The sequence below is a fragment of the Panulirus ornatus genome, chromosome 7 (assembly GCF_036320965.1).
Source record: "Panulirus ornatus isolate Po-2019 chromosome 7, ASM3632096v1, whole genome shotgun sequence".
NCBI lineage: Eukaryota > Metazoa > Arthropoda > Malacostraca > Decapoda > Palinuridae > Panulirus > Panulirus ornatus.
This window is the reverse complement of record NC_092230.1, coordinates 23,608,705-23,631,363: the sequence shown is the minus strand read 5'-3', so window position 1 is coordinate 23,631,363 and position 22,659 is coordinate 23,608,705. Positions and strand designations below refer to the sequence as shown.

The following is a 22,659-nucleotide window of genomic DNA, read 5'->3' as shown; positions in this document are numbered from 1 at the left end:
ATGGAGTATCAAAGTGGTCATCCTTCCAGCTCAAACATTTTCTAAGGTGTTTAAATTTCCCAATGCGATACGCCAGTCTTACCACATATGTAATTTCCCTTCGCGCATTACCAACAGATTACGTCCTTGCCCGAATTTGTCGTTCATTTACTGCGTCGTACCTCAACGTGTCTGGCCAGGTCTATGAGAGTTTCCAGGCTTCCGCTTTCTTCCTCCCCAACTCCTTCCATACCCGAGTTAGCCTCAAAGTCCCCCCCCCCCCCTCCACTCACATCTGTTGCTCTAAGTTTCCTGGCCTCCACTTTCGCCCTCGCCTTCCGTACCTGAGTCAGCGTCCATCTCTCTCTCTCTCTCTCTCTCTCTCTCTCTCTCTCTCTCTCTCTCTATCTATCTATCTATCTATCTATATATATATATCTATCTATCTATCTATCTATCTATCATCTATCTATCTGTAAACATGTCTATGCTTACCGTTTTCTCCTCCTCCTTCTACACCCAGATCAGCGTCTCTGTCTCTTCCTGCGTTCGTGTCGGTTACCAGACGGGGCAACGCGAGGGTACAACTCTCTCCCCGTGACACAAAGGTGGTCGTCACATAACCCCGCCATGCAGTACATAACCCTACCATGCAGCTTTGGTCCTCCACACTTCCCTGCTAAGCACCGTACTCTCGCACTCTCTCCACCTACCTGCCATGCATGGTACTCCCCGTGTCTCACGTCTTACCTGAAAATATAAGATACTTCCATTAAACATAAGAATACCTTATACTTCTAATGCTGAAACACCTTGAAAATAATCGTCTTATCAAGACTCCTGTAACTAAAGCATCCCAAATCAATCCCGCGTACTAAACATACAGTGTATTGAGCACATGGTAGGGGCTGATACAGGAGACCTGACGGTCTGTAAAGAGGTTATCTGAACAAAATAAAATTGTGATACAAAGAGGATAGCACATCACACACACACACACACACACACACACACACACACACACACACACACACACACACACAGCCCACAGCCAACCCAGCTGTTCATCCTCCCCTCGGAAATGGTCGGTAAATGGGTACCTGGTACATCTTGAAGGTGTGATTTTGTATAAACATTAGAGTAAAGACATATTCCATGCACACGTACACGTATCTGATAAAAAGACGGGGCAACACGAGAGTAAAATTCCTCTCCCCCTACGACACAGACAGTAACCAAATACAGAAACACACCAACCACTGCGATATACACGTGATCCTCAAAGACAAACACTCCCTAATGAAAAAATAATCTCGACCCAACTTAATCCCAAACATAAACATGTCCGGGACCAGCGCCCGACGCTCCACTTCACCACAATATATCAACAAATAATTTTCCAATGTTGTGTTTTTTCCTGCGTCAACAAATACACTATTTTATATTCCGGCCGACGTGTTCCTCAATGCCGTTGTCTGATAACCACAAACCAACCTAATGTACAAGATATACTGTAAGTGTAAAGTACATCTCTATAAGTGTAAAGTATACCTCTGTAAGTGTAAAGTACACCTCTGTCAGTGTAAAGTGTACGTGTGTAAGAGTAAAGTGTACCTCTGGAAATGTGGAGTGTACCTGTGTAAGTGCAAATTGTACCTTTGTATGTATAAAGTGTACCTGTGTAAGTGTACCACTATAACAGTGGCGTGTACCCCTGTAAAGGCAAAGCGTACCTGAGTAAGTGTAAAGTGTGCCTTTGTAAATGTAAAGTATACTTCTGTAAGTGTAAAATGTATCTTTATAAACGTAAAGCGTACCTCTGTAAATGTAAAGCGTACATCTGTAAATGTAAAAAAGGAGTCAAGAACTAAAGACAAAATAACAAAGACAAAAAGGAGTCAAGAACTCGAGACAAATGAACAACAATACGAACGTCTCAAGAACAAACGACAAATGAGCAAAAGACGAAATGGAGACAGGATGCAAAGACACAGTAACAAAAATAGAAAAAGAAATGAGTCAAGAACTAAGAAATAAAAACACGACTCAAGAATAGAGGCATGACCTCTTTTTCACGAGAACGCACGCACGCACGAACACTTCACACCTGTGTGATGATAACCACGTGTGAGGGGCTCTGGGTCAGCTGGGGGGGGGATTTCGTCCGGCACGGTGCTCAAGTCTAGCGTGTACACCCGGGGAAGAGGTGGGCATCTGATGATGTTTATAGCCCCGGTGACAGACGCGCCCCACCACGTGCAGTGGCTGGGGCACCGCCCATGATGACGACCACACCAGTATTCATCACTGATCCCTTGATCATCACTTCGGTACGACCCTTTGGGTTCACGAGAGTCTGGCCTCTCGCATGGTCAGGTCAGAGGTGGCGACACCCTACCCAATGGGTCGCACCGCGTCGCTGAAGGGGTTGAGTCTAGCTGGTGTGTTGTGGTGAGGGCGGCATACCACATCCCCGGGGCATCAGACGATGACCCGTCTCCAACACAAGCTGTACAGGGCCGTGTGCTTAACCCGTCACGACCTCCTCCATCCTGGACATATGGTGTCTGTCAGAGAGAGAGAGAGAGAGAGAGAGAGAGAGAGAGAGAGAGAGAGAGAGAGAGAGAGAGAGAGAGAGAGAGAGAGAGAGAGAGCGTGTCACCTTACGGCGCGAACCGACTTTGTGACACCTACACTATACTATCATCAACCCACTGTTGCCTGGGAGGGAACGCCCCTTGTAACACCCGCTGTATTTCCGCGTTACCTCCTAAGTACCGTGCACGGTCTGTACAACGAACTGACCGCTGATAACGTATAAGAACAAAACAGATACCAGACATCCACAACATTTCACACAACTCTGTGCCACTCGCGTCAGTAACTCATGCAGAACCGAGGAACACAGCAGCATGTTCAAGGTGACCCTCAGAGCAGCATTGTCTCCAGTCATACGACACCAGTAAAGAACGAAGCACACACTGCAGTAATGAAGCGACATACAACACCCAGGGGAATAATTGAAATGAAGAAAGATTTATTGAATTTAAGCGGCCATTCGGCTGAAAATAAACTGCTGAGGTACACCACAGCAGCGGGAGGTCAAGACAGTAACTAGTTTGAACCAATCGTAAAAGAGCGTAAGATCGAGGTGGGCTGGCTACTTCCCCGCTCTGGATAAGCAGGTGAGTGAGGTACACATCTGTGCACAGACAAGGTGGCATGTACTACATAGACTTGAGGGTTTACAGAGTCAATGATGTGCTTCTTACAATATCCACTTGTTCATAATTAACTGAAGTGATGAAAGGTTACCGTAATAATGTGTGTGTGTGTGTGTGTGTGTGTGTGTGTGTGTGTGTGTGTGTGTGTGTGTGTGTGTGTGTGTGTGTGTGTGTCCCAGGGGGAGACAGTCGTCCTGGGTGTATAAGGACGAGCACGACACACACGCCCATGTCGGGTCCCACTATACAGTAGCCTCACATCATCAGCTCCCCCACAACACTGGCTGGCACCATGACCTTCCCTCCACGATAACCAACGTCCACGACCGTCTCACGGGACCTCCCTCCCACTTACTCCCTCCAACATGACATACGGAAGTAAGGAATCCTCCGGCAGCAAATATGATGACCAGGAGTGTGCCAACTCGACCTTCCCTTTATAAGTCGTAAAGTGAGGCAGCTACTCCCCCACAGGAGGGAGGAGAAGTTAACACCCGATGGACGAGAATCATAATAAATCGCAAAACTCCCTCACCACAATTATGCCAGTCAGCTATCACTGGGGAGAACCCGCCTCTGAAACATGTCCAATCATCCACAACGGAGATGAAAACAACGCCATCAACACTGGGAACATCAGAGTGCGTAAATACGTTGCTGAAGTCGTCCTGCTGGTTGTCCCCTTACTTACACGAAGATTCGTTTTAACAATGTTCGAAAACGTTTCACGTAAGCTGGCCCAGCCGGTAGGTCTGTGCAACCAGGAACACCTGCAGTGGGTGTCCTACACCGCGACGGGATAATAACACTGTGGAGTCAGTGTTCCTGTACACGTGTGGGGTCCGTCCCGGTGTTTTTGTCTCCGTGTGGATGTTGAGGTGGGCTGCTCAGCTGGCCACATATGGTGCAGCCACCGGGCCGGGCCGGGCCGGGCCGAGCTAATGTAGTGTATCCTGCGTGGGAACTCAACCTTATCATGAGACACGAGATAACTTGCTAAATACCACCCCACTCATTCTCCATCTTCCAGTCTCTACTGCGTAATACATTCTCATGATCTTCGTCTTCCACTGCTGCGTCTGCAAAGAACCTTATTTTTCTTTCTATGCCTCCAGGCACGTAGCAAAACACCGGGTAGACGTGTATCCTGCACAGATGGCACAAGCTACACCCGGCATAAGCCAGGCTACGCACACCGCCCACTCACACACATATATGAACCACAGATAATGTTATCCCAGCATCGTGAACTGCAGACTTCCCTTTCACTATGGAATGTACGACTCTGTGTGTGTGTGTGTGTGTGTGTGTGTGTGTGTGTGTGTGTGCGCTGACGTATTTCGACGTCATTACTCCCGAAGTAGAGGTTCTCGCCCTCTCTGTATACAGCACTGGTGTCGACCGCTGTTTAAACGTGGTTAAGCCCGGGTTCCGTGAACCGTGACGTACAGGTGCTGGGGAGTATTTGTGGCGGGTTTGGTTAGGGAGTTTCATTAACCCGTCTTTAACTGATACATTTTATCCCACCTTAATCTGAACTGTGTATCTTAAAATTTCCATCCCTCACACGATGATTCTATCAGGGGGAAGAATATGGAAAGAGAGCAAAACACAAGAAGGGAGCGAGACCTGATAATATGATAATCAATCAATCAATCAATCAATCGGAATTTTCCTCAGTAGTGGCAGCTGGTGAGTGAGTCAAGGTCAGGTATTGGATGGTAGCGATGCGTGGAGGAGGCGTTGCGACGCCGCTGCTCCTGCTGCTCCTGCTGCTGCCTTGAGGATCCCCCCACCTACATCCTGAGGGAGGGTGAAAGGGAAGGGGGGGATGGAGGGATTGGCTTCAATACCTGCAAAGAGGAGACTTCTTCCTGCACGGTCAGGGCGCGTGTTCCTCAGGCGGCGTCGCTGCCACGACGACCTGCGTCATCCACCACCCACCTCACACGACGACCTGCGTCGTCCACCACCCCACCTCACACGACGACCTGCGTCATCCACCTCCCCACATCACACGACGACCTGCGTCATCCACCAACCACCTCACACGACGACCTGCGTCATCCACAATCCCCACCTCACACGACGACCTGCGTCGTCCACCACCCACCTCACACGACGACCTGCGTCATCCACTTCCCCACCTCACAAGACGACCTACGATGTCCACCACCCACCTTACACGACGACCTGCGTCGTCCACCACCCACCTCACAGGACGACCTGCGTCATCCACCACCCACCTCACACGTCGACCTGCGTCATCCACCACCCACCTCACACGACGACCTGCGTTGTCCACCACCCACCTCACACGAAGACCTGCGTCGTCCACCACCCACCTTACACGACGACCTACGTTGTTCACCATCCACCTCACACGACGACCTGCGTCGTCCACCATCCACCTCACAGGACAACCTGCGTCATCCACCAACCACCTCACACGACGACCTGCGTCATCCACCACCCACCTCACACGACGACCTGCGTTGTCCAACAACCACCTCACACGACGACCTACGTTGTCCACCACCCACCTCACACGACGACCTGCGTCATCCACAACCCACCTCACATGACGACCTGCGTTGTTCACCACCCACCTCACACGACGACCTGCGCTGTTTACCACCCACCTCACACGACGACCTGCGTCATCCACCACCCGCCTCACTCGACGACCTGCGTTGTTCACCACCCACCTCACACGACGACCTGCGTCATCCACCACCCACCTCACACGACGACCTGCGTCATCCACCACCCACCTCACTCGACAGCAAGAACCACGACTTACCTCACAGAACGACCCGTCGTCCAAGATTGACCTGATGTCCACCAACCACCTCACACCCACAACAGCTAACCGTCCACGACTTACACAACGGCCTGTCGTCCTCCACCCACCTCAGACAACAGCCTAGCCGTTTACACCCTACCGTAACCCCTCCCCCCTCAGTAACTGACTCTCATTCCAATTACGAACACATCTTTTTTCCCCTCCTCCACCCCTGCACTGGAGACGTTAGCCTCCACTGTGAGTTCCTGTCTGACACACACTAACTAAACAACGCTAAATGTCAAGAGGCGAGACAACAGATCCTAAGGGGGCCTGCCACCAATGTATGTGGAACCCGTGCATTTTCCCGTGGACCCGCTTTGTGTCCCCTGACGCTCTCGTAACTATCTCGTAACCGTAACTAAATTAAGTGGCACACACACACACACACACACACACACACACCTCCGTGCAATATGTGGTACGAGACGTGACGTATACTATGCGATGGTTTCCGAGGTCTCCCAACCCCGACAGCTGGGTCTGGGAACCTACCATACCTCATGTATATCTTAACGACGGTTTCACGGCTCTCCTACCCCAACATCCCAGTCTGGGACTTTACCTTAACCTACCTTACGTAGCCCTGACGGTGGTTTCGGAGTCCCTCTACCCCCACAGCCTCGCCACTTACCTCGCGTATACCTTACAGTGGTAATGAAGGTCCCTTCTACCCCCTACAATTTCGTCTCCGCCCAAGCTTCCGTGTTGTTCCTTGAGCCAGTCAGCCTGCCTGACGCTTCCAGGAAGACGAGGATATACTTGCAACTCACGTGTGTCTAGTAAGCCGTAAAGAGAGACTCGTTCATTTGAGTGCCAGTTATACTGGACGTAATCCGGTTTAACACGAGTCTGACATGCATCTCAAGGTGATCGTGTGAGAGTGTTGACAATACGTGGACCACAGCGCTGCTTCCGTCCCATTCCATGAGAGAGGCAGGCCTTCCAGTATACGCTCGCCCCGCCATGCCACAGTCCTACACAAACTACATTAATGTTAAGAGAAAGTTTAGGTAAACACAGCTCATCCAGTTGGCCTGATCAGTGACACTGCAGGAGGCAGCCGCGCGTTTTTGAGTTCATCGAATCAGAAAAAAAAAAGAAAAAAAATGCTTGCATCCACATCAAGTCAGTTGACGAGGCGGAACTCTGAGAGAGAGAGAGAGAGAGAGAGAGAGAGAGAGAGAGAGAGAGAGAGAGAGAGAGAGAGAGAGAGAGAGAGTAGCGTGTGTCCTTCAGATAATCCGCGGGATCAGATATGGTCATCAGTAAGAAATCACAATGCTTTTTTTTTTTTTTCAAGAAAATTCAGACATACACCACGTTGGTGTAGAGCACAAGACGGAACTCTCCTTATCCCGGGATAATACCACACACTGGACGTGGCTATCACACACACACACACACACACACACACACACACACACACACACACACACACACACACACACACACACACACACACACACACACACACACACACACACACACACACACTCCCCGTCCGACACACATGTATCTCACGCGACTTTTTTTTTCTCTGTCTCTTTTCGTGTAAGGTGACACGACACGACGAGGGCCAGGGAATGCCCTAATTAATGGCATCTCGTTTACGGAATACACGTAGAACCTGGTCTTACCTAGATGGTCGCCCCTCTTATGAACCAGCCCCGTGGAGAAAGTGATATACTGGGGAGACTGCCCACCTAGGGTCGCGCGTGCATGGGTTCGAATCTTGGGCGTGTTAGTCGGCCTACACCCAACGCAGGTGTTCATCCTTCCCTCGAAGCTGGTCGATGAATGGGTACCTGGCTTCTGGTAGATGTGTGTGTGTGTGTGTGTGTGTGTGTGTGTGTGTGTGTGTGTGTGTGTGTGTGTGTGTGTTTGTGATATATACCAACACACCATGTTCTGTACATCTGCGTCGGGTGTGAGGAGAGAGCGCACGTCGCAGCAGACGATGCAGGAGCGGGCAAACGCATTCTACTTGTGTTAACTCTAGTGTACGATGAGGACTGGGCGGAGGGTCCCTAGTGTGTGAGTGAGTGAGTGAGTGAGTGAGAGAGGATATCGGGATGACGGCATCATCCTCCGGAGAGTCCTCATTACTTACTCACTCACAGGCCTCATTACTCACTCACCCACAGACCTCATTACTCACAGGTCCGTATATCCACTGATGTCAGGTGGTTTAGGTACCCTTTAAAAGTGTTATATCACTTTGTGCACGAAGGTACGACCCTAGGGTATGATGGCCAAGCCTTAACCTGCGGGTTACGACCCTCGGGTCGAGCTGGAGGTTCGTAGCGCCGTGCGGGAGGGTCGTACCATGGTGCTCGGGGAGCTTATTAAGCTGCTGCGGCTCTCGCTGGAGAATATCACCAAGCTTGACCATGATATCATCCCTCGGTGACGTGGTACATGTGTGGCCAAGACCCCGGCTGTTGTTACTGCCCTAACTGTTCTCCGAGATCCGGACAGGTCAGGGTGTGTGTGTGTGTGTGTGTGTGTGTGTGTGTGTGTGTGTGTGTGTGTGGTGTGTGTGTTATATCATCGTCCAATCCTCGTGTGCCAGTGGGGAGTAACGGTTCACACCTCGCCACTCAGACAGCTACCCGTTACAGTGTCAACTCACAGCTGTGTACAGAGGCCAGACAAAAGCGCACGGGCCTCCGTCTGTATATGAGTGATGCAGCCGTCGTAGGCGCTGCCTTGTTGGGGGGCGCGAAAGAAGAAGGAATCTAATTATCTTCCGTCATCAAGTTACGTTAGAAACAATGACAAGCTGAAGGCTGCTCTCTCTTGGCTCCTGCACGACTGCTTGACGTGTACACCAAGGCGATATTCATCATGGAAAAAGATGATGGCCGCGAGATCCAGCAATGGCCCGTCAAAATACACCTTTGCCATAATCATGACTTAACGTCCACTTGGCGTCGTGGCCTCTGCACCGGCAGGAGGGGCAGGGGAAGCCCTCCGGTGCACCAGACTCTCCCAGGATGCAGTCTCCACGCTCGTGTACGCTGGCCTGTGCAACGTACCTAACCAGATGCAACTCAAGAGTAATACACCGAAATATCTTTTCGGAGAAAAACAGGAACATTCCTGTGATGCTCTCACTATGAGGACGGTGGTAGGATGAACAGGTGCGGGGCCACGATATCTATGACATCTCTCCTATATTACCCACAGCATCATCCCCTCCTCCTCAGAGGCTTTACTCCACTCAGGCTCTACCTACCCACTGTGTCACTCCAACATGGGAATATCCTCCACTCCAGGGCCTGCCACCACCTCTCTATATCATCACGTGAGCACCACCGTCTCCACGCTCTAATGAACATCGGACGATTGCCCAAACCCTGCCCAAAGTAATCTAAATAATTTCCTGGACTCGCGCGGCAATAAAGGTCTCTGGGCATTAGCCAGAAATTTCTTCCTGTTTAACATGCGTATCTGGGCGTAGGTGCCTCCAACAGCTCGTCCTGTGTGTGACTGAGCTGCCGTCTTACTCCTCCGCTCATTCAGGCTGTTGGAGGCCGCGGACCTGAAGCCCTCCCTCGCCCGACCTGTTTCTTATCCACAAAAACAAGGACCAACAACAGCTTAAATCTGTGATAACTTGCATATACGTCTGCACGTCTAGGCCGCCAACACCTGACATTACTGATAAGACAACATGTTCCCCTTCCTCCAACAAGTGATCCGTTGTCCAACAGCGAACCAAATATGTTATCACATTAATGATAAGAAAAAACACGACGCAACAAGAATATGTGGACTATATTACTTTAGAAAATAGCATTGTAGAATTACTTCGGTGTTAGGCGCGTGTTTAAGATAAAAGTTCAAGGAGGATTATACCGTGTCAGAGATACATAGAATGCTTTCATTATCTAATATAAAAAAAAATGATATAAATATGACATCTTAAAACTTCCTAAAATCATGACACTGAAAACCATATACAAATAAATGAATAAATGAATATATATATATATATATATATATATATATATATATATATATATATATATATATATATATATATATATATATATATATATATATTTAGAGAGAGAGAGAGAGAGAGAGAGAGAGAGAGAGAGAGAGAGAGAGAGAGAGAGAGAGAGAGATAACAGGCATACAGGTTGTTTCAGAAATCTGGAATCACCGACGAAGGAAAACTGACCAATCAATCATTAATATGGGAACAAGAAGAAGAAAAACATGGCCTGTGTGTGCCAGAGACCTGACACACAAAGCTTGAATCAGTGTCATTCCGTAAGACCAACATGTGTAAACTGTGTTACAATCCGCTGTGACAGACGGGAGGGAGTGACACCTTAATACGGCCACTTACAGATCTCGTGTGAAATTACCTGTAAACAGTTACGCTCAAGGTGGTAATAATACCAGAGGTTACACGGTCATTCTTGGTTTACGGTGGTAGTGCAGCGTGGTAGTGTGGTGTGGCTGTGGTGTGGACGTGTTGTGAAGCAGAGCGGTGTGGCTGTGTGGTACGGTTGTGTGGTACGGTTACACGATGAGTAAGTAAGGTGCTGTGTGGTGCAGCGGTGTTGTATGGTTGTGTGGTGCAGCGGTGTTGTATGGTTGTGTGGTGCAGCGGTGTTGTATGGTTGTGTGGTGCAGCGGTGTTGTATGGTTGTGTGGTGCAGCGGTGAAGTGTGGTTGAGTGGTGCAGCGGTGATGTATGGTTGTGTGGTGCAGGTGTGATGTATGGTTGTGTGGTGCAGGTGTGGTATGGTTATGTGGCGTGCATGTGACATGGGTGTGTGGAGAGGTAGTTTGGTTTGGTCTTGTGAGCTCAGTGTGGTACGGTCGTGTGGTGTGGCACTTAACGAGGGTAGCAGTGTGGTACGGTCGAGTGGCCGGCCCAGCCGTAGGCTGTGGTAACGTGAGGCGGCTGGAGGTGTAGCAACACTACGGCAATCCACTTCTCCACCTCCGGCCATCATGATGAGAGAGAGAGAGAGAGAGAGAGAGAGAGAGAGAGAGAGAGAGAGAGAGAGAGAGAGAGAGAGAGAGGATATATCAGTGACAAAGTGCGTTGAGAAAAAAAAAAGAGACGAAAATAATGGCTCTCAGAAGACAACATTACGTAATTGTAATCTCCTTCTGTACGTTATCCCTCTCTCTCCTCCTCAGCAGCGTGCCCGGGCTGCACACCGCCCGTCATGAGATGTTAAGTCGTGAGAAGGTCACACCAAAAGGTCACTCCTCGCCTGGCCCTCTGACTGCCAAGTCTGGAAAAGGTGAAACCTCTGATGCAGGACCCTCGCTCTCAACCATCGCTCCATCACTGATTGCTTACGTAACGAGGCCTTTATCACCCCCCCAGGACTTGAGGAGGGGGGGGGGGGGGGTGGTAAACACACACACACACACACCCACACACACACACCCCGGCCTGCCCGCCCCACTGAACCTCTGCCACAGGCACTCATCCCACACACCATAGGGCAGGTGGTCCGTACCTAACGCAGGGCCGTGTTCCAGACCAACCTGACCTTCTGTCTCTCAGTAACATGAAGGTGGTTGAACCAGACTTTGCTGGACGCTTGTTTACGAAGTACGACAGTAGATACGGCGATACAACAGTATACGCCGCTTCAGTTTACAATGTGCGTAAAGTCCTCAACACTGTAACACCCTTAGGCGGGCCATGTAGTACCCCAGGATGTACAGACCATGTACTAAGTACCCTAGGATGGTAAGATACGTGTTCACACGGCCGGACACACACACGTAAGTGTGTGTGTGTGCGTGTTTCTCTTGCTCGGGTGATGTATTTCCAACAGCCGCTGTATCGCTGCTGTAAAGAGGAGCTGAGGCTCTTCGGCTGGAGGCAATATCCACCCAGAGAGAGAGAGAGAGAGAGAGAGAGAGAGAGAGAGAGAGAGAGAGAGAGAGAGAGAGAGAGAGAGAGAGAGAGCTGGCGTGGGTGGTGTGTTAAGACTGTGGACACGTGCAGGCCGGCCCGCGCGTGCGTTTGCCGCCTCCTCCACCTGCCTCTTACCTGACCACTCGGAGCAGGATCCAGCCCACACCCACGAGGAAGCTAAACACAATTCTAACCTCACAATCACCGGCCATAAACCGGTTTAGATACTAAAGAATCTATAGCAACACCAGGACGAACACCTCACTAGGAAACAACATGAGAGAACACATGTTATTGATTACCTCACGTGCATGACACTCGGCTCTTATGTAATGGCCCGGAGGATAAATGACCCATGACACCATCACATGATATCCCACTGAATAGTGTCAAAATCTGGCGACACGCTCATTGAGTACGTACACACACACACACACACACACACACACACACACACACACACACACACACACATCTCCATCGTTGTCAAGTCACGAGCGATGCTACAGCTGAAATTCAGAGCCGCCGCGTCTGTCCCTAAGTTATCCCATCGCCAATGATAATCTCCATTTGATACCCCCTGCACCTTCACCAACACCTGACCATGAGCAACACCTGAAGGACGTATCTTCAGAAATGACAACAGTGACTAACCGATTCTCTTTCTGCCAGCCTGACATATTCCAACCTTGGGGTGTGAGGTATCGACCCATCTTACGTCTGCCACGTAAACTGTCTCGGTTGTGTGGTGTTGAAATTGTGTGTAGGATATGATCAACCTTCCCTCGGCACGGTAAATCAGATCACTGCACGTACTGAAGGGAGTTCACTACCCTGTCACTGTTACTCTCGTGCTCGACCGACTTACAACGGCGCCTCGCCAGAGCCGGCCCGATTCCATCAATATACCCGACTGCTTTACCCGTAAGCACAATCCACGTACCTGCTACTGTGACATATCCCTCTCTCTCTCTCTCCAGCTCCAATCAAAACCGTGGGAAGGACACCACACGAAACTGTACGCAGGAAAATCATGCTCAATGCACAAGATAATTCCTAGCACGAGAAACGTTCGGTGGAGGACGACACACTGACATTCACCAGCTCTGTCCAGCAACACAAAGACAGATGAATCAAATTCGTGAGACAGAACACGATTCAAGAACTTCGTCTCGCAGTATCACCAACACCATTAAACCACAACCAGCTGATTAAAAGAAGTTCTGATCTCCGAGTATTATCTCAAATACGGAGATCGGGTGGTGGATTTGATCACAGCCAGACGCCAAGAATGTTCGTAACAGGCAACGAAACATCTGTCACCAGGGTCATAACCACTGCCTCAACACACAAGGTCGTGTTCCAATGCTGTTGGCGGCCTCCGATGCGAAAGGGGGAGTTGCGTGTGTTAACACATGATGATGATGATGATGATGATGGCACGACAGGTACCTATCAACCCACTTGTGACCAGCATGATAGCAAAAACCTCCTCCTGCCCGACGCGAAGATAACGCCAAGACTTTACATGTAAGAGTTCACCAATCAACAACGCAGTGATCTCGGAAGGACTGACCAGCAGTGGGACGACGTGTGGAGGAGGCGACACACTCGGCCATTTATCACGGAGGACAAACTAATTCAGTCTCCTCACTGTGGCTCTGAACCATCTAAATATCAAAAGGTTAATGACCTAAAATGATCTCAAACATCTAATCTTCAGTTCTCATCTGCATAAACATCTGATCTGCATAAACATCTGAAACGATACGAGAGAGGATTACACATCCCAGCGTCATCGCTACTGCAAATCAGTCCTGAATGTCTGTGATGGCGTCCAGTAATGAACTATGTGTGTGTGTGTGTGTGTGTGAAAATCTTCCATTACCACGTTCCTGTGTATTCATGAGGTCTGTAAAACACTGAGGGTGTTGTCATGCAGGACACTGAGGGGTGTTGTCATCATGCACGGTACTGGTGCTGTCATCATGCAGGTGTGACAGTTACGGGATATCCGTCCTAACAAGTCACTTCATCGTATTCAACCCTCAGGGTCTATCATAACGTGTAATTACATGTAATATTACAATGCAATCCACATCCAATACACATTTAGCATAATGTTTTAATTCCGCTCCACATTTTCAGAGCTGTCGCTACCAGAACTTGCAAGTGGCGTATGTATCATCCACTAGCCTGTCTGTCTGTCTATCCATAACCTGTTATGCCACAGAGTCAGGTTAACCTTAAGATAATGCCACGCGCCAGCACAGCGAGAGAACTGTGCTGATTGTAAACAAGGAAGAGGCCAGCTGCCCGGCGCTGCAGGTCCTCTTAAGTTCACCATCCTAACCTACCATGATGCCGGGGATGTAAGGCTCAGCAACAGCCCAACACTACCATACGCTACACAATCGTACCGTCTCCGATCCATAGCACTGTTGTAACTGTATCGCTTTCGAGGGACAGGTGCTCTACCGTACCACATGTGGTACAGATGGTCTGTGGTACGTGCACTGATGATCTATTGTATCACATGTGATACAGGTGCTCTACTGTACATTTAATGGTGCTCTAATAGACCCCAAGTGTTACAAGTCCAAGATGTGGCACAAGTTCTCTGCTCTTATTCCTGTGGTACAGGAGCTGTACCGTCCGTGTGCTGTACCGTCCGCGTGGTGCAGGTGCTGCACCGTCCGTGTGGTGCAGGTGCTGCACCGTCCGTGTGGTGCAGGTGCTGTACCGTCCGTGTGGTGCAGGTGCTGTACCGTCCGTGTGGTGCAGGTGCTGTACCGTCCGTGTGGTGCAGGTGCTGTACCGTCCGTGTGGTGGAGGCGCTGTACCGTCCGTGTGGTGCAGGTGCACTTCCGTACCACGCGTCAAGTGACCTACCTGGCAAAGGTTCTTCTCATCCTCACGGATGTCGAGTGACCTATACGCCAAGGTTCCCACACCTCTCCTGCTCCTCTCACGGCTGCCGAGTAACCCATACAAGAACTCCACCACCACAACTTACTTGCTGAATACCAAATGTCACAACTGACGACTGGAAGCTTTTTAAAAGTCCTGGAGGTTCATCAGCTGGCTGGACTTTCCAGGATGTTGCTTACATACGTTGTGATAAATCTCTCCCGTCTATCCTCAAGCGACTAACGTGTGAGACATTTTCGATCGCTCTCAACACTTTAGTCTTCCTGATGTGTGAGTGCCAGATCGAGGGGAGAATGGTCTTAGTACATTATCTAACTCGAAAGTCTCATCTATATTTAAAGGGATATCTCTGCATAAAACACCATCTCAATCCAGATAGTACATAGGTACTATGAGGTTTTTTGTTTTTTAATCATTCTCGTCATGTGGGTTCGCATAATCCTGCCTACCATCTGTAAAAAAGCCAGCCCTGCTCTCAGAAGGCTACATATCGTCAAACATCAAACTTTGTCCCTCGCATCTTTCATCATTGTTATGTTTATTTGTGGTCGGTTGCGTGTGCGAGTTTTTAGCTCTCAACGAAGTAGCTTTTTCCTGAGACCACAGTCCAATGTTGAGCATAGTCTGAAATGTCACCAGTTTTCTTCCCCCCCAAGTTGGGCCCAGCTGGGTCATACGAACGGATCATATGACTTCTGAAGTTTACCAGAGTCAAGTGTACTATGTAACATGTCGTACAGTTTACCAGAGTCGAATGTACTATGTAACATGTCGTATAGTTTACCAGAGTCGAATGTACTATGTAACATGTCGTATAGTTTACCAGAGTCAAGTGTACTATGTAACATGTCGTATAGTTTACCAGAGTCAAGTGTACTATGTAACATGTCGTATAGTTTACCAGAGTCAAGTGTACTATGTAACATGTCGTATAGTTTACCAGAGTCAAGTGTACTATGTAACATGTCGTATAGTTTACCAGAGTCAAGTGTACTATGTAACATGTCGTATAGTTTACCAGAGTCAAGTGTACTATGTAACATGTCGTATAGTTTACCAGAGTCAAGTGTACTATGTAACATGTCGTATAGTTTACCAGAGTCAAGTGTACTATGTAACATGTCGTATAGTTTACCAGAGTCAAGTGTACTATGTAACATGTCGTATAGTTTACCAGAGTCAAGTGTACTATGTAACATGTCGTATAGTTTACCAGAGTCAAGTGTACTATGTAACATGTCGTATAGTTTACCAGAGTCAAGTGTACTATGTAACATGTCGTATAGTTTACCAGAGTCAAGTGTACTATGTAACATGTCGTATAGTTTACCAGAGTCAAGTGTACTATGTAACATGTCGTATAGTTTACCAGAGTCAAGTGTACTATGTAACATGTCGTATAGTTTACCAGAGTCAAGTGTACTATGTAACATGTCGTATAGTTTACCAGAGTCAAGTGTACTATGTAACATGTCGTATAGTTTACCAGAGTCAAGTGTACTATGTAACATGTCGTATAGTTTACCAGAGTCAAGTGTACTATGTAACATGTCGTATAGTTTACCAGAGTCAAGTGTACTATGTAACATGTCGTATAGTTTACCAGAGTCAAGTGTACTATGTAACATGTCGTATAGTTTACCAGAGTCAAGTGTACTATGTAACATGTCGTATAGTTTACCAGAGTCAAGTGTACTATGTAACATGTCGTATAGTTTACCAGAGTCAAGTGTACTATGTAACATGTCGTATAGTTTACCAGAGTCAAGTGTACTATGTAACATGTCGTATAGTTTACCAGAGTCAAGTGTACTATGTAACATGTCGTATAGTTTACCAGAGTCAAGTGTACTATGTAACATGTCGTATAGTTTACCAGAGTCAAGTGTACTATGTAACATGTCGTATAGTTTACCAGAGTCAAGTGTACTATGTAACATGTCGTATAGTTTACCAGAGTCAAGTGTACTATGTAACATGTCGTATAGTTTACCAGAGTCAAGTGTACTATGTAACATGTCGTATAGTTTACCAGAGTCAAGTGTACTATGTAACATGTCGTATAGTTTACCAGAGTCAAGTGTACTATGTAACATGTCGTATAGTTTACCAGAGTCAAGTGTACTATGTAACATGTCGTATAGTTTACCAGAGTCAAGTGTACTATGTAACATGTCGTATAGTTTACCAGAGTCAAGTGTACTATGTAACATGTCGTATAGTTTACCAGAGTCAAGTGTACTATGTAACATGTCGTATAGTTTACCAGAGTCAAGTGTACTATGTAACATGTCGTATAGTTTACCAGAGTCAAGTGTACTATGTAACATGTCGTATAGTTTACCAGAGTCAAGTGTACTATGTAACATGTCGTATAGTTTACCAGAGTCAAGTGTACTATGTAACATGTCGTATAGTTTACCAGAGTCAAGTGTACTATGTAACATGTCGTATAGTTTACCAGAGTCAAGTGTACTATGTAACATGTCGTATAGTTTACCAGAGTCAAGTGTACTATGTAACATGTCGTATAGTTTACCAGAGTCAAGTGTACTATGTAACATGTCGTATAGTTTACCAGAGTCAAGTGTACTATGTAACATGTCGTATAGTTTACCAGAGTCGAGTGTACTATGTAACATGTCGTATAGTTTACCAGAGTCGAATGTACTATGTAACATGTCGTATAGTTTACCAGAGTCAAGTGTACTATGTAACATGTCGTATAGTTTACCAGAGTCAAGTGTACTATGTAACATGTCGTATAGTTTACCAGAGTCAAGTGTACTATTTAATGTAACATGTCGTATAGTTTACCAGAGTCGAATGTACTATGTAACATGTCGTATAGTTTACCAGAGTCAAGTGTACTATGTAACATGTCGTATAGTTTACCAGAGTCAAGTGTACTATGTAACAAGTCGTACAGTTTACCGAAGTTGATCTCAGAGGCTGTCCAGCCCAGGTGCTGCCCGTGAGGCCCAACGGTCGTTCATGTTCCTCTACTCCATCAGGATGTTGGCGGCGGCCGCCACGCTAACCTACGTCAACACCACAACCTGCCTGGCCTGGTATACCTGTGTATACTTACCCAGGATCTTTCTAAATACCTCCACATTACATTCTACAGCCCCCTATAGTGACTGTGATGGGTGCAGGATCTTCAACGTGTGTTATGCCGTACTTAACGCACGATCTGATTTCTGAGGTTCACATTCTACAGTTTTCCACGCCTGTCGTGCAAAAACATACCTGGGTGCGAATTAGGAACCACGCCTCCCATAATACGCCACTGTGTACATGATGATAACCCTCTCCTCTCTACGTTCCGCCGGGGACCGCCTTAGCCTCGCCAGTCGTTTCCCATTACTTCAGATCCCTGACGGTGTGTCAACACGGGTCGTGAGAGGTCATCGTACACTTCTGAAATCTGGCAATTTCCTCCGCCCTAGAAAGGTGATCTTAGCACACGTTCTGGAGAGTGTCAATGCCTTGAAGAGCACCGTCACTGGCTTTCCCCTCACGTCTCTTGCAGGTCTGCCATACCCAGCCCGCCATCGTCTTGGCAGAGACAGACGACTGCCCTGGTGTTTACGCTGATATTACTACCTCGTGGTTAGTCACACACTCTCCTATGGAAATAGGATGTGGCGTCCGCTTCTCTCTCTCTCTCTCTCTCTCTCTCTCTCTCTCTCTCTCTCTCTCTCTCTCTCTCTCTCCCCAGGTTATGGAACAACTGGAACTTTCCACCGTTAACAACCAAGCATACCAAGCCGGTACCCAAAATCCTCCCACCATCACGACAAAGGTGTGGACCTGGCAGAGATGCGCCCATCACCAGCGCAGAGAGAGAGAGAGAGAGACGTCAGGGGACGGTGTGTTACCTGACGACTCTCCTGCACACCAACGTCCTAGCTCGGGGCCTCCATCACGGTGTAATGCCCTTCAGTGATTGACCTTAATCCGTCCAATCATCTTAAGGTATTCAGGGCAGCAGACACCGAGGTAGGAGACACGTCCCTAGCTATCCCTGGCAGGTATCTGAGATGCTTCACAGATGAGCCTCTTACCTCGGCTCTCTCTCTCTCTCTCTCTCTCTCTCTCTCTCTCTCTCTCTCTCTCTCTCTCATATATATATATATATATATATATATATATATATATATATATATATATACTTCTTTCTACTTCTTGTATAAATTTTCCCTTTATCTTTCTTCCACGCACGTCCACTACTTCCCGCGTTTGCACGGCAGCGTCAGGTACAGGTGACTGGGCCTTAAAAGCAATATTGACACTTGGTTCCTTCACCTATTCCTTGTCTTGGAAAGTAATAAAACAGGAGGGGAAGTTTTACAATCTCTCAGGCCGCTATTAGTCGCCTTCTACAATACGCAGGAGATACCAAGGTAGTAAACATTCTCTTATATATATATATATATATATATATATATATATATATATATATATATATATATATATATATTATCCCTAGGGATAGGGGAGGGGAGAAAGAATACTTCCCACGTATTCCCTGCGTGTCGTAGAAGGCGACTAGAAGGGAAGGGAGCGGGAGGGAGGCCCTGGAAATACTCCCCCTCTCGTTTTTGGTTTTCTAAGGGAAGGAACAGAGAAGGGGTCAGGTGAGAATGTTCCCTCAGGGGCTCAGTTCTCAGTTCTTCACGCTACCTCGCTGACGCGGGAAATGGCGAATAGTATGAGAAAGAGAATATATATATATATATATATATATATATATATAGTCATTCAGCCAACAACAAATAAATAAATGGTAGAAAAAAATTTACGACTTTGCCTGGAAGAACAGCAACAGTTTGGTATACATCCACATTTTCCACTCACTCACGGTAGAACGTGACGTCACATTACAGCCTGGAGTGTGGCAGTGGTCTGTGTGGACGACACTTCCTTCCTCAGGGATTTTTAGCTTCTCTTTGTTCTCTAACGAACAGTTTCCTCCTCGGTCCACTGTGGTTGTCACGGACTGAGTGACATCTCCCACTTACCCTATCAACAGCGGGGTCCCTCAAGGTCCTCTCCTGTAGCCTACCTCATTTCCTCGCTCCATGAATGATCGTGTCTCATGGTAACAGGTGGTAGACAGCCACCGACCTGACGGGGTATATTACCGGTACTATCCGCCTGGGTAGAGGAAGGGTTGGTGACGCCTGCGCAGACAGCCAGAGCCTTCAGTGGCTGTCAAGTGTCATTACTTTGGCTCAGGTCGTTGTCTTTTCTTTCGGCCCCACCCACACTTGGGCTGCTGGCATTCAGTCGACAAACGCACAGCCTATCCGTCTCACACATCACACCTGGCAACAAGCAACTCACACGACTCGTTCTTCGGGACTGTATTTTCCTGTGGTGAGCGCTACGCTCTGGCCCTGCCTTTGGGCAGAATCTGGTTGTCTGTAATCGCAAACCGATACAGCCTAGCGGTTAGATATCCTGAATATCGCACAAAAGGTCCTAGGTTCGAATCCTGGCTGCTGGAGGGTATTATGTGTTCTATGAAAGTGTGTGTTCATGTGCACTTATATATATATATATATATCCCTGGGGATAGGGGAGAAAGAATACTTCCCACGTATTCCTTGCGTGTCGTAGAAGGCGACTAAAAGGGAAGGGAGCGGGGGGCTGGAAATCCTCCCCTCTCGTTTTTTTTTTAATTTTCCAAAAGAAAGAACAGAGAAGAGGGCCAGGTGAGGATATTCCCTCAATGGCCCAGTCCTCTGTTCTTAATGCTACCTCGCTATCGCGGGAAATGGCGAATAGTATAAAAAAAAATTATATATATATATATATATATATATATATATATATATATATATATATATATATATATATATATATATATAAAGTTCTTTCTAAATCTCTCATTTCCTACAGTTTAATAATCATAAACGTGCGCGTTCATATACACTTTATTCGTATATATATATATATATATATATATATATATATATATATATATATATATATATATATATATATAAGTTCTTTCTAAATCTCTCATTTCCTACAGTTTAATTATAAAACATCCCAATTCAACACTGCAATAACGTACTCATGTTGGACATAACCACATCCTCCACACTCTCCTGGAAACCCCACATAATAATCAACATATTGTTACGAACTCAAATACTTATTCGGGCAAGGTCGCCAGTAACATATATATGTTACAAATACTATACTGATCCTTGTCTTACAAGGACGTTAGATTTGTTATGTTTCACAACAGGATAACACTACATTAATTAAAGTCATGGGATTGAAACAAACACCAACATCAGAATTACTTTCATTTACGTTAACACTGAACATGAGTTTAACATTGAACTTGAGTTAACATTTGAACATGAATTAACATTGAACATGAGTTAACACTGAACATGAGTTAACATTCCAGATAAGATTTCAAACCAGGAAATCTCTTTCCTTTATGACAAGTTGACCGATAACATTACACTTAATTACAAGTTCAACTCTATAATACTCAACTATGACAGAGACAAATCAATGTACCATCAGTATCGTACTGCACTCGGATAACGGGCTTACAGCAGGGGGGACACCACTTACCTCGTTGGACTAGAGAGAGAGGAATCAAATCTCAGCAGGTCATGGGTATTTATTACAAGTAAAGACGAGTGCCCACCTTGCTTTATAACGCTACCCTTGATTGGCTATGGGACTAAGAGCACTTGTGATTGGTTGGGGTACCCTAGCGTCGCACATTCTGCGTAGTTCACACTCCTTGGTCCTCTTCTTGAAACCTGCAGCGATGACATATCCCGTACGGTGGTGAAATATTCCGTAATTGATTGACAACTTAATCTCTCGCCTTTGAAAAGGGTCGGGTGCTCAAGGACAAATGCCTACCTGGCTTCACAAAATCATCATGCCTAATGCTTGGTGGGAAGAGAAGCTCCGAGCCAGTCTCCGAGGGAGACATCACTATACACAAGGACACACACACACGTTATATACACGAACATGTGGGCACACGCGCACACGTTCGTAATAATATCAAAAACTGCTTCTCAGAAGCTGTGAATGTTGCAGTGTTGCCGTAACTACTGTTCTTGTCATCATGTATCCCATACCTTCAGAGCCAGACTGGCCCTTAGTGTGCAGTAGAGGGATTACTGCTCACACATCTGAGGTGGCTCTTCTTCCATCTTTCCCTTGGCCAGAGTGGAATCATAACGCCTCCACTTTATCAACAGTCCTACGTTCCCTTCTTGTAAAAAACATTCCCATCCATGTTGTTTCTCTCTGGCTGTTCTACAGGTATCATTTCGACTACTGCCCTCAAGAGCTGTCTCAGTGCGTCCAAGTCCCTGTGATTTGGACCCACGGCATGCAATATGGTCGCTGCTTCTTACAGCTTCCGTGTGGAGACCAGCCACACAAAGCTTGACCGTAGTGATATCCCCAGCTCTCCTCGTGTAGCCAAACTGTGCAATGCTCTTCCATCCTTGATCTTTCTCTCTTCCAATAGTCTCTCCACCTTTAAGAGTCACGACTACATTAATCTGAGGTGCTCACATTCTTATACTCCCACATTCCTCTTGGACAACCACTTGTTTAACAAATGGTGTCCTAGCTACGTCTCTTCGTTCTACATCAAAGGACTTATATTTCTTTCCTGTATCTCCCCCGATGATGTGATTATTACACGAAAGTGCACTTGGGAACTTATCGTGTTTCATTTTCCCCGTGGACTCAGGAATATCTTGATCACGCGC

At 47.1% G+C, this 22,659-nt stretch overlaps 1 protein-coding gene across 8 annotated transcripts in view; it reads right to left on the bottom strand.

The window, feature by feature from the left end:
* The window catches only part of Snrk (SNF related kinase), an 852,818-nt gene that overhangs the window by 420,374 nt on the left and 409,785 nt on the right, over positions 1-22,659 (bottom strand). The gene's annotated exons all lie outside the window — the stretch shown is intronic.